The 12,375-nt window shown below is 50.0% G+C and overlaps 1 long non-coding RNA gene across 6 annotated transcripts; it reads right to left on the bottom strand.

Annotated features, from left to right (window-relative positions):
- Positions 1–413: 413 nt before the first annotated feature.
- On the bottom strand, positions 414–7,469 carry LOC309860124. 6 transcript variants are annotated; one of them, XR_014309176.1, is made up of 4 exons: positions 4,269–7,469; positions 3,277–3,424; positions 2,523–2,668; positions 414–1,055 (listed from the first exon to the last, which is right to left on the bottom strand). It is a non-coding gene; the product is annotated as an uncharacterized lncRNA (long non-coding RNA). The 6 variants fall into 6 exon arrangements; XR_014309175.1 differs by lacking the exon at positions 2,523–2,668; XR_014309177.1 differs by lacking the exons at positions 414–1,055; positions 2,523–2,668 and having other exon boundaries at positions 2,847–3,424; positions 4,269–4,943; positions 7,167–7,469.
- Between the last annotated feature and the right edge of the window lie 4,906 nt (positions 7,470–12,375).

Consider the following 12,375-nt stretch of genomic DNA (forward strand, 5'->3'; position numbering starts at 1 on the left):
TAGGGTAAAGGGCTGAAAGCATCCTGTCGATAAGATCTGTCCCAGCTTTGATTTCTACTTTACTTTTACTCTTGCCAACGTCTACGTACATTTTATTAACCAAAAGGGCATCACATGCCTGCCTGAACCAATGACTGGCCAGCAGGAATGATACTATTACACTTGCCTTATTACAGTTGTGATTCGACCCCTGCAGCTGGGGTCTGGAATCCCCCTGCCCTTAGATCTGGGGATCTACATGACTGCCTGAAGAAACTATAGGTCCACCGGTGGGAGGAACATAGGAGTGATAAAGAAAACTGTCAACTTTTCACACCAGTAGGCCCTGCTCCCAGGCTCCCAGAGAAGCTCCCTTAACATTTTACCAGTGTTCAAAATGCCTCCACAAAACCTCAAAGCACGGGCTCTAGTTCTGCCCCGACCACGCGTTGAATGTCTGCTTTATTTAAAAAAAATAATAAATAATCAAAAAAGAGGATTCCAAAAATAAAGATAAGAAAAACAAACACACACACACACACACACACACACACACAAACCCTTCCTGGCTCCCAAAAGCTTAAAGTCATACGGTTTTGCACATACTAAAAACATAAGATAAGGTCTGTAACTTTCTGGAATGTCCTTGGTCATGATGATTTGTAACTCTTTTTATGTAAAAGACACATCACCCTGCACCAAATGTTCCATTCCCGGAGCACTCTTTGTAAAGATCATGTATCCTGGGCAGCCGTTCTAACTTGGGCTCGAATAAAACTTTTTCTTTCTTTTTAAAAGTGTTTAAAGAGGTTTGTTCCTTTTGCATCAATAGGAGTGAAATAGATGTTGAGTGGCCAACAATAGCCTCCCCCAATGGCTGGCATCCTTCTATTTTTCTTCCCTTCTAGCACATTCTTTCTCCAGAAAGAGTTGCGGTTAAGAGCAACCAAAGAGGTGCCCGGCTGGATCCTTCAGCCTTCAGGTCCATGGGCTTAGGCCTCAGCTTAACAGACCATAGAACTCGATGTGGTCATCTTGCCCAGGGACTGGCTCCCACGGAGTCCAACGATGGCAAGCTAGAAGTCAACCAGACAACAGCATCATTCACAATGGAGGACCGAGTTTTCCCAGGACGCGGTACTCTAGGGCAGCTCCTGTCTTTTCTAGGATACCGCTGATTTCCACAGACTGGTCATCAGAAATTAGCGGAGCTGTTTAAAAATTAGATGCTCGAGGCTCCTGAAGATGCAGCGGAATGAGCTTGATCTCAGGATGCCTGCAGGAGGGTGAATTGTTGCCATACATTTGGAAAGCAATCTGGCAGCAAGTCTCCTGAGCCTTAAATATATTCAAACCCTTTGATCTAATAATTCCACTTCTGGGAATCTCTCCTAAGGAAATAATTTGAATACTGAAAAAGCTTTTTGCACCAAGATATTCCTGGCAGGATTACTTGTAATAGTGAAAACCTAGAAACAGCCAAAATAACCAACATTGGAATAAAAATATATATTCTATATAGAATATATTCCATAAAGTGGAGGTGGGAGAGAAAAATGGACGGATGGGTAGAGAGATACACGGATTCCACCCAACAAACTACGTACCTTCATTAAAGACGATAACCCCAAAAGGTTTACAATGCAAAAATGTGCTTGGATAAAAAACTAGAGTTAATATAATGCGTATGATATAATTATTAGTATATGGAAACGGCTGAAATGAAACCGCTGCACCTTCAGGAGCCTCGAGCATCTAATTTTTAAACAGAATGTAACCACGAGTGCTGAAACCATGCATGATTTTTGTTCCTTCTTTCTAGTTTATGCATTTAAATTTTTTATTTTATAAGGATGCCCTGTTTTATTAAAAAAATTATTTTAGAAAAATATGAGGGTTGCTAAGTGAGCATGGAAATTGGATGGGGCTCAGGGACAGTTTGTTCAGCTGGGGTAGCACTTGAAGAAGTTGCCCTGCCCCGCTCTGGGCCGCTGGCTAGTGACCGCAATACTGGGTCAGCCAGTTTCCAGGTCTTTCTCACCCCCACACCTTGGGAGCCACCTTCAATCCCTCTGCAGTCCTGGCAGAGGCCCCCTCCCACCCCAGCTCTCCAGGCTCCAACTGTGGTGCATTGTAACTTTCTACAGGTACCTTCAGTTCTGGTCACCTTGACTCAACTTGGTCATGCCTGAAGCTCCAAACCAACCTTGGCGGGGGTCTCCCTGCGGACAGAACCTCGGTTTTGACGTTTGCTCATCCTGTGCTCAGAAGGTGGTGGGCTTTGGCCAAGACCGTCCCTAAACGCTGGACAACTTTTTGGAGTCCCGTATATACCAAGTAGAGAAAAACCTCAGACTCCCTTTTATTTTATTTGAATATCCCTCATTATTTGCATTTATTTTATTTGAATATCCATTATTGTTTGAATATCCATCCAAATTAGATTCTAGGATTCGCTCACATTTGTGTTCCCTGCTGTTGTCCAGTTTTACTGCTCTGACATCCCAATGTTTAACTAGACCATAATTCATGTATCTATTTACCTATTTCTGTTGCCAGGATTTGGGCTGCTTCCAACATTTTAATACCAGCAGTGGTGCTGCCACGAGCATTCTGGTAATACCCAGAAGAAGAATGGCTGGTATGCGAGGTATGTAAAGGCTCAGCTTCAGGAGACAATGCCAAAACGCTTTCCAAAACAGTAATATAATTTTGAGAGAAAAAAAGAAAATCCAAAAAGATTATACAAATCCTCTGTATTCTCAATTTTTCTGTGCATCCAAGACTATTCTAAAACTTCAAGTTTTTTTTAATTATATAGCAGAATACTCTTTTTCAAGCTAAAAAATGACTAAAATTAAAAATGTTTTTGAGAATCTATTTAGATGTGATCAAATGGAACCAGGAGAATGATAAAGAGAAGACTTCTGAGCGTCTCTTCCCTGGGGTTGGGGGAGGAAGGCTCTGGATGGGGGAGCACAACATGGCAATTGTTGTCAGCATTCCAGCTTTCTTGTCGGATGTTGGTTAACGGGTGTTCATTAGATTAAAATGCAGGAAGGAAGAGAGGGAGGGAGAGATAGGGAGGGAGGCAGGCAGAGGGAAGAGGGTCTTGCATGGAGAGCTCTGCGAGTGTCATCAACAAAGATGATGTGTCGGCCAGTTCTCTACACCTGGGGCCCGTTAGACAACAGGAGAGAAGGGATTGGAGAAAGAGGAGCAGCTTCGTCCCACGAGCGGCATGGGGAAGGCTTCAGGAGCTTTCAGACCCAATGCCAACCCCAGGCACAGGCTCACCATGTCCCCCAAGGTGGGTGTCTGCTTTGTGAACCTCAGGGGGCAAAGCACTTCTGCACTCAGGCTGCCTGGTACAGAATCCCGCTGTGGCCCTGCCAGCCATGCCTAGAGTCACCCGTGTGCTCTCTCCAACGCTCCGTGTTCTCATCTGTAAAATGCGGAGAAGTTAGTAAGATGACATGTGTCAAGTGTCTGCTCACAGAGTAAGCACTCAATAAATGTCTGTTATTATACCCCCAAGCTCCACCTGTGTGTGTGTGTGTGTGTGTGTGTGTGTGTGTGTGTGTGTGTATAATTCCCAGGTCCTCACCAGCATACCTGCCTAGCACCCTGCTCCTCCTGGCCAGAGTATAACCTGCTCCAGCCAGTTGACTTGAACCTGAAGCCCAGTAAGGTCTGGGGTACGGACGTCTTCCTCCTCCCACCTCCCGGGAGATACCAGACCCTCCTTCATTCCTCAACCCCCAGCTTCCCGGGGGTGAATTGCTCTGATCTCTCGAGCATTTCTCAAACCCCATCCCCTACCTGGCTGGGCCCCCCAGACCACTGCCTCCACCTGCCATCCCCAGCCTGCCCTCCGAGGCATGACCACATCACTCCCTGCTCAGATTTCCCAGAGATCCCTCCTGTCCCTCGGCAATGCAGCCCAAGAGCCTGGCCCCAGATCCACTGGGCCTCTCCCTGCCACCCACACCCAGAGTCCAGTCCCCCACCCCCAACAAGCCTCCTTCCTCGCTCACTGCCATAGCGCTGATGCTTTCCCTCCGGGGGATGCCTTCCTTCACCTGGAGAGCTCTCAGTTCCCTCCAAGACCCCTCCCCAGGCCTCCCACCGCGGTCCCTGGCTCCCTTTACATCAGTCCCCCCCACCCCTCCCTTCACTCCCCAACGGGGCCCCTCTCTCTCTCGTCCCCTCCACCGGACTCTGAGTGTGTTAAAGGATGGAGCCTGTGAACCCATCACATCCCAGGGCCATGCTCAGAAAGTACCCACCGAAGACATGAACGACTTTTCTCGTTCAAGGGTAAAGATGTTTGACTCCTCGCGGCAATTATATTTTCCCTTTCTCGATTCAGAACTTTGCCTAGCCTGGGACAAGGCAGGACGAGTGGAAAACATCTGTCTGGTGGGTTGACACGGGCGGGGATGGAGGACGGGAAGAAATCTGTTCTGGAGTCTCCTGTTTACCACGGACGTTGAACTTGGAAATGAAAGTGCAGCCACAGCAGGAAGGACGAGTGGAGACATCCACCCCGCTGGGACTGAGGCTGGTCAGCAGATGGGGGTCGGGCGGCCAGGGGTCCCCTCCGGCCGTGGCGGGAAGCGCCAGTCCAGGCCGGCTGTTTGCTCAGACTCTTTCAAGAGGACGTTCGTCCCTTTTCCCTTCTTCACAGAGGGCACGCGGGATCTTTGTCCGTGTCCCTGGTGCCTCTGTCAGAAAGGGAAGCTGGGGGCAATGTTACAATCTGTAGACAACTCCATGCTTAAAAGGCTAATAGAAAGCTTATGTTAGGACAGTCGCTGTCCTGAAATTACCTTATGGAGAGAAAGACAACCAAGGAGATGTGGATACAGCAGGTGTCAGCCAGGCTGTGGAGAAAGGGGACATTCGTGCCTCTGCCACTGGAGCTGCAAACTGCTTCATGTGCTCTGGACAATGGTGTGGACCTTCCTCGAACATTCACAACAGAATACCGTATGACCCAGTAATTCCATTTCTGGGTATTTATCCAGCATGACCCCCAAGGGCCAGCCCAACAGGCACCCTAAGCACCAACCAGCGTGCTCCCAATGTGCCAGCCAGCCTGCCTCCTAGGGCCCCCCCGGAAAACAGGTTTCTTCCCCATCTGACCACATGGTGGCCTGTGCCTCCCCCATCGGCCGTGCCACCACACAGCCCCCAGGACAGCAGGGCCTGGAGGCCCCATGTGGGTCAATGCTACTGTTTTACAGGTGGGAGAACAGAGGGGGAAGAAACTCGCCCAAGGCCTCACAGCAAGTTGGCTTCCTTGGCCACAGTGAGACCCAGAGGGGCTCCTCCATCACTGAGCCCAGCGCCCAGGACCCTCCTCACTTCGGGTCAGCAGCAGCCTCGCTGCACACGTGGCCAGCGAAATGGAACAGCTCCCTTCAGTGAGAGGACAGCCTCGGTGACTATATGTAGACACTTCCCACTGCCCAGGCTTGTTCTAAAGCACGTGGCCTGCACCATCGCGCCAGAGCTGCGCAATAAGTCTGGGAAAGGAGTAACAGTTCTTCCCGTTTCTCAGGTGACGAGACTGAAGCTCAGAGAGACCAGGCGGCCTGTCCACGGCTGCTCAGAGTCAAACCGGGACTCGCGCCCAGAGGCTGAAGCACGAAGCCTGCTTCGCATCTGGCCCCGCAGGGCAGAGCGGCCAGGCGGCTGGCGTGGTGGGCAGGGGGGGCCATGCTGGGTCCTGTGTGCCCACGTCCTGCCTCTCCGGCCCTCCCAAGACCTGGCCTTCACGCCCTCCCCTCATCTCAGGCCAGGGAGACGTGTGAGGCGCGGGAGTTAGGGCTCTGGAGCCAGGCGGGGGCCCCTCGGTCAAATTGCCCAAGCTCTCTGGGCCTCAGTCCTTCATCTGTAAAATGGACATTGCAATAGCTCACGGTATCCTTGTAAAGATTAGCTTAGGTTAGGGCTGCGGCTCCCACAGTGCATGGTAGACAGAACACTGGCCCCAAAGATGTCTTCGTCTTGGTGCCCCGAACCTGAGACTATGTTTCCTTGGGCTGGCGTGATTATATTAGTGATCCATTAGTGATGGGGAGGGTCTATGGGCCCCGAGTGGTCACAGGGTCCTCACTCAAGGGAAGCAGGAGGGGCTCCTACGGAGAGGCCGAGCTCGGGGTGGGCACGTGGGCGCCTCTACAGCAGCTGGGAAAGCAAGGGAATGGCTTCTTCCTCGGTCCCCCAAGGCACTGATCATGGAGGCTTGTTGGAGCCGAGATAGGAAACCCATGCCAGGTGCTGGAGGCTCTCTGCTCCCAACTTTGTGGGTGTGAACGGGGGCTGCTCTCTCTCTGGCCGAGGGCCAGACGCAGCCCAGCCCCGGGGAGACCATGGGCGAGAGAGTGACAGAGCATCCCCAGAGTGGCCCAGGGCAGGGAAGCCAGCGCTCTGACTGGGTTACACTGAAAGGTCGGGACTCAGAGCAGGGTGGCCTGCTCTGAGGAGGGGCAGGGACGGCTGTTGTCACCACTGCTCCATTCCAGACCCCGGACATGGAGGAGAATTTGCACCTGCCTCTAACGTACAGCAGACCCGGAGCCGGGGGCATCTCCTACACTCCCTCCTCACCCCACCAAAGCCCCCCGCGACACGCCTTGGCTCCCAGGCCCCATGAGCTGGGCTTTTACACTCCTCTGGTCCCCCAAGGACCCCTTCTTCAGAGGATTGAGCCTTCTCCTGCACACAGCCATCGTCCATTTGACTCGACTGAGGGGGCCTGGGATCCCGTTTCCCAAGGCTGACCCTCCAACTGGCCAGCTGACCCCCATCAGACCAGGGCCTCCAGGAGACAGGGGTGGCCCATTGCCATCAGGATCCCTGAGTCTTGCACACCTCTGGGCACTTAGTAGGCACCTTGAAGGTGTGATTGGATGGATGACCTGGCAGAGGTCAGGCTTCTATGCCCCCCAAACCAGCTTCCCTGACCCACGGACACCCTGGGGACCCCTTCGATGTGCCCCTGAAGGCTGCTGCCGAGGAAGCTCCCTGAGTCTCAGAGAGGAGGTTTCCTGGCCAAACCGGACATCCTCAGGCTGAGCGCGTGGCTTCCTATGTTTGTGGACACAGGATGTGTGCCCCCTTTCCTGGTGGCCTCGTGGGGCACGGCATTGGAAAAAACACTTTATTCCCACACTCACAACAGTTCTGACACCGGATGTGGGTTTCCCACCCATGGAGCTCTCCTCTGCGACACCAGCCAGGCGTCCCATGATTCAGTTCAATTCCGACTCTGACCAGAGTTGACCCAGATGCCGCAGGTGCGGGGCTCGGTCCCACAAGACTGCCCCCACCTCAGGTGCCAATCGCAAGTCTCCGGGTGCCACCTGTACGTCCGACCGACGGGCTCTGCGTCTGGGTGCCCGCCGCTCCCTCCCTGGGCTCCATCGTTTGCTAGAACAGCTCACAGACCTCAAGGAAACACTCACACTTAGCAGCGTATTACCCAGTGAAGGACGTGATAAAGGATAGAGATGAACATTCGGGGGAAGAGGTGCACAGGACGTGGTGTGGAGAATGGGGCATGGGGCGTCCCCACCCCCCCAAGATGCCACCCTCCTCCAGCAACCGGATGCTCTCTGAAGCCCTTACCAGGCTCAGACACTTCGTTCGAGGCATACAGAGTGGTAGAGCCCTGGTTGGAGAAACTTCTTGTCTTAGACTGCTCAGCTTGCTCTAGCAAAACACTACAGACTGGGTGGCTTATAAACAACAGAAATGTCCTTCTCACAGTTCGGGAGGCTGGAAGTCTGAGGTCAGAGCACCAACATGGTCAAGTGAGGGCCCTCCTCTGGTCACAGACTCCTTGCTCTGTCCCCAAACAGGGTTGAGGGAGCTCTGTAGGGTTTCTGTTAAAAGGGCAATAATTCCTAAGGGTTTTCCCCTCAGGACGTAACCACCTCCCAAAGGCTCCACCTCCCAATACCGTCACCTCAGGCAGTTAGGATTTCAACTCATGAGTCTGGGGGGACTCACACCTGGACCACCACATCTCCCCAAGGCCAAGGAGGGTCTCACTGCTATTTTCCAGGCAGCTAGACATGCTTCCAGCTTTTCACAGCACAGCTAGTGAGTTGAGTGGTGACCCCAAAAAGATAGTCCATTTCCCAGAACCTGTCAACATGACCAAAGGGTCTTCAAAGATAGAATTCAAGGATCTCAAGATGAGATCGTTTTCCATTAGGGCTGGTCCAAAATCCAATGACAAGTGTCCTTATAAGACACAGGAGAGAAGGCCATATGAGGACAGAGGCAGTGATGGGAACAGTGTGGCCACAAGCCAAGGGATGCCAACAGCAGCCAGGAGCTGGAAGAGGAGAAGAAGGACCTTCCCCTAGAGTCTCCAGATGGAGCTCAACCCTGCTGACATCTACATTTTGAACTTCTGGCTTCCAGAGCTATGAGAAAATAAATTTTCATTGTTTTAAGTCACCAAGTTTTTGGTATTTTGTTGCAGCAACCCCAGAACACTAATCTACCAGCTTATACATAAGAAAACGCTACTATATCTATAGCATTCTGTGGTTCACTGAGGCTTCTTTGCTGGATGCTTCTGGCCTGGGGGTGTTGCTGCCTGTGCACACCAACCCCAGCCTCACCATGGACTGAAAGGTCAAACACCATAAACCTCTGTTGGGAAGCTCTGGTTCAGAGGCACTGGGGTCAGCAGTAACCATGGTCCCCTGTTTTGGGTAAGCCACAACATTAACGTGTTGTCTCATGTTGTTAATGGTTGCTTGCTCCCATTTGTTTAAGGTGGTGGTTTGGAGAAAATGGCACTTTGCCTCACTCCCATCTGAGGGGACAGCTCAGTCAGAGTGCTATGAGGGGCCAGCAGTGTGTGAAAGGGGGACGTGGATACAGAGATGGTGGGAGCCCTGGGCCTCCGGGAAGAACTCCCCATCCAGGGCCTCCTCTAGCCGCCAACAGCTGCACTCAGTGAAGGTACCATGGATCCCACAGAGAGCAGAGTCTCCTGAGCTATGGGGACCTAACGTGGGCCCACCTGCCTCAGAATGTGTAACCAGGTGTTCCTGTCCATCTAGCCTTCTTCTGTCAGTGTTGATGCTTAAAGAAACATTGGGGTGGGGTGCCTGGGTGGCTCAGTCAGTTAAGAGTCTGCCTTCGGCTCAGGTCATGACCCCAGAGTCCTAGGATCAAGCCCTACATCGGTCTTCCTGCTCAGCGGGGAGTCTGCTTCTCCCTCTCCCTCTGCTCCTCCCCTTGCTTGTACATTCTCTCTCTCCCTCTCATAGATAAATAAAATCTTTAAAAAAAAAAGAAAAAGAAAAAGAAACATTGGGGTTCTGCCTACATAAAGCTAATAATGCTGCTCTTAGATGAGAGAGTTGAGGATGATTTTTTTTTCTTTCTTTCTTCTGCATTTTCTGTGTGACTTAAGTTTTTAACAATTAAAATGTATCCTTTACAAAAAGAACAAAACTATTTTTTTTTTTTTTTTTTTTAGTTACCAGGCACAGTTTTGAAAAATAGTTTTCTTCAGCCCAGGTCTGTGAAACTCTGGTTCTGTTGGACTGAGGAAGGGCCAGGGGCAGGACCCCATTGACTCTGGTAGAAAGCCCATTTGGGGGATTGCTGGTGTTTCCCAAAACATCCCAGATGGGAGTCAGCTGAGCACTTGTCCCACAAACACAGCCCCCAGCCTGCCCCATGTTGCACAGGTGGGGCTCCCATCAGGACAGGCTGGGCTGGCTGCAGAATGAATCTTCCTCAGGACTATAAGGGCTGATGTCTACCCTGTATCCTGGAGTGTGACACAGCCATGAGTCACCACTAGAATCAAAGCAAACCAGAGCTGGAAACAAGGAGGGGTCAGCCAGGTGGCAGCTGTGGCCAACAGAAACCTGTCACTTCATCTGGAAGTGGGGAGTTTGTCCCACTCACATGTGGGGAGTTTGTCCCAACTGCAGCATCCTGGGGGCTTTTGCTATTCTAGGGACATTTCCTTCTTTTTTTTTTCCTTTCTCTCTCTCCTTTTCTTTCTTTCTTTCTTTCTTTCTTTCTTTCTTTCTTTCTTTCTTTCTTTCTTTCTTCCTTCCTTCCTTTCTTTCTTTCTTTCCTTCTCCATGCTCCCACCTACAGTCAAGCTTTCCACTTAGGCTCTGGGTTCCATCCTCTCTCAACTTCCCAAGGGCATTGTTCTAGCAACTGTCACTTCTGTTCTGTATCATCAACTTATCTCTCTGCACCAGATTATTCCCATCATTATACAAGTGTGCCTAAGTGTACCTCCTCTTAAATTAAGGAAAGGGAATCTTCACTCACATGTACTCACATGCCTCTCCAGCAACTACCTCAATCCTCTGCTTCTCTTTCAAAATTCTGAAAAGAGTCATCTCTACTTACTGTTCCTACCTCTTTTCCTCCCATCCTCTCTTGAACCATCCCAATCAGGCCTTTTCTCCACCACCCCCTTGTGTCTTCTCAAGATCACCATAGTTGTACATTGCCAAATGCAATGATCAATTCTGTCATTATTAACATTTGACATAGTTGATCACTTCCTCCTTTTTAATAGTCCTTTCTTTACTTGTCTTCTTGAACACATCACATCCTACTGGTTCTCTTCCAACTCCTTGGCCATTCTTCTTGGTCTTCTCTGCCGGTGGTTGGTCTTTATTTGAATCTGGAAATAACAATAGGACCCCCAGGACTAACACAGTCCCGGGACTGTGTTCCTCTTCCTAACTCACTGCCTTGACCTCATCTTGCTTCTTGGTTCTGTCAGACAAATGCTGATGACTCTCAAATATTTATCTTAACCTGGAATTTTTTCCCTGAACCCCAGACTTGTATCACATGCATGATTTTCATGTCAAAGATAAAATGTTCAGAACCACACCACTGATTTCCAACCCAGAACCCCTCTCTCTGCATTTTACTGAACTTGGTAAGTGGAAACTCAACTCATCTGATTTCTGAGACCAAAAACCTTGAGCTTATTTTTTTACTCCTACTTCCACTGGGGTGTTGATAGGTGTGTAACAGCAGGTTCTCAGCTCTGAAGGGTAGACAGTAAGGGAAGGCCCAACTTCTTGTGTAAATAATACCATCATTAGTCATTTGTAGCTGCAAATGTCTATCACTGGACTCTGAGATGGGAAGAGATGCATAGTAGAACAGCATTGTGTAGTTTTTCCACTGCACCAATACAAAGATGTGAATGACCTCAAGAGCATGGGTAATTATAAAAACTGTAGTAAGATAATTAGGAAGCAATGAATTTCTAGTATTTATTTATTTTTGTCTTCTTGTTCTAGGTATATTTACTTGAAGAATAAATGGGAATTAGGAGACAAGACAATAGAAGAAACTCAACCAGGGCAAAGATTGTGGGATCCATTCCCCAAGTAAATCCATAGTCAGCAGAAGTTATGGGTGAAACTTCACTGTGCACTGTTTTAAGTCCAAGTCCACAAACAAGTCAGCATGGCCAGCTCGAGAGCCCCAGAAATCCAAACACAAAGGTCCCTTCATGCTTGTAAAATAAAACATGTGAGCCACAGCTCAGCTTACAGAGGCAAAAGACCATGGGATGGTGGGACCTCTGGCTCCTTCTGCAGCTTGGCTATTGGGCACCCTCTCCTGTGGGTCCTCCTCACCCAGTGACCTGCCAAGAACTGGGGTGCAGTACTGGCAGAAAGAGCTGTGGTGAAGAGACCACTGTTGGCCAGGCTCTGAGCTTCACTGTTTGGACCTGGTTTGTCCCCAAACTGAAACCTTGGCTGAGGGAACCACTTAAGGAGCTATCCTAAATGACCATGGCCATGACTCCAGCACCAGCCCCACAAGCTAAAATATAAACAAACAAACAAAAAAATTCTATAGGGACAAACGCTCCCTTCTGAAGTGGAAGATTATAGGTTACTATGACTGAATATGTCCCCCCAAACCCATAAGTTGAAGGTGGGGCCTGGGGGAGATAATTAGGGTTAGAGGAGGTCATGAGGGTTGGGATCCCATGATGGGACTACTGTTCTCATCAGAAGAGACACCAGAGCTCTCTCTCCTCCCTCTGAAGACAGAGCTAGAAGCCAGGAAGAGAACATTTGCCAGGGGGCAGCCATGCGGGCACTCTGAGTTTGGAAATTCAGCCTCCAGAACTGTGAGAAACAGGTATCTGTCGTTCAAGCCCCTGGCTATGGCCTTTTGTCATGGTGGACTGTAGAAAAACATTACTGGGGTACTTAATATTTTCCTTTTCAAAAAGCACTGCTGTCTGTGAGGTCACCTTATGATCAGGTGCAAAATCATCAGTGGGTGAACACCCTCCCACTCCTGAAAGAACTTTCCAGAACCTCCTTCTGTGTTGGGCAGGGGAGGAAGGCA

The sequence above is a fragment of the Mustela nivalis genome (assembly GCF_964662115.1).
Source record: "Mustela nivalis genome assembly, chromosome: 2".
NCBI classification, from domain to species: Eukaryota; Metazoa; Chordata; class Mammalia; order Carnivora; family Mustelidae; genus Mustela; species Mustela nivalis.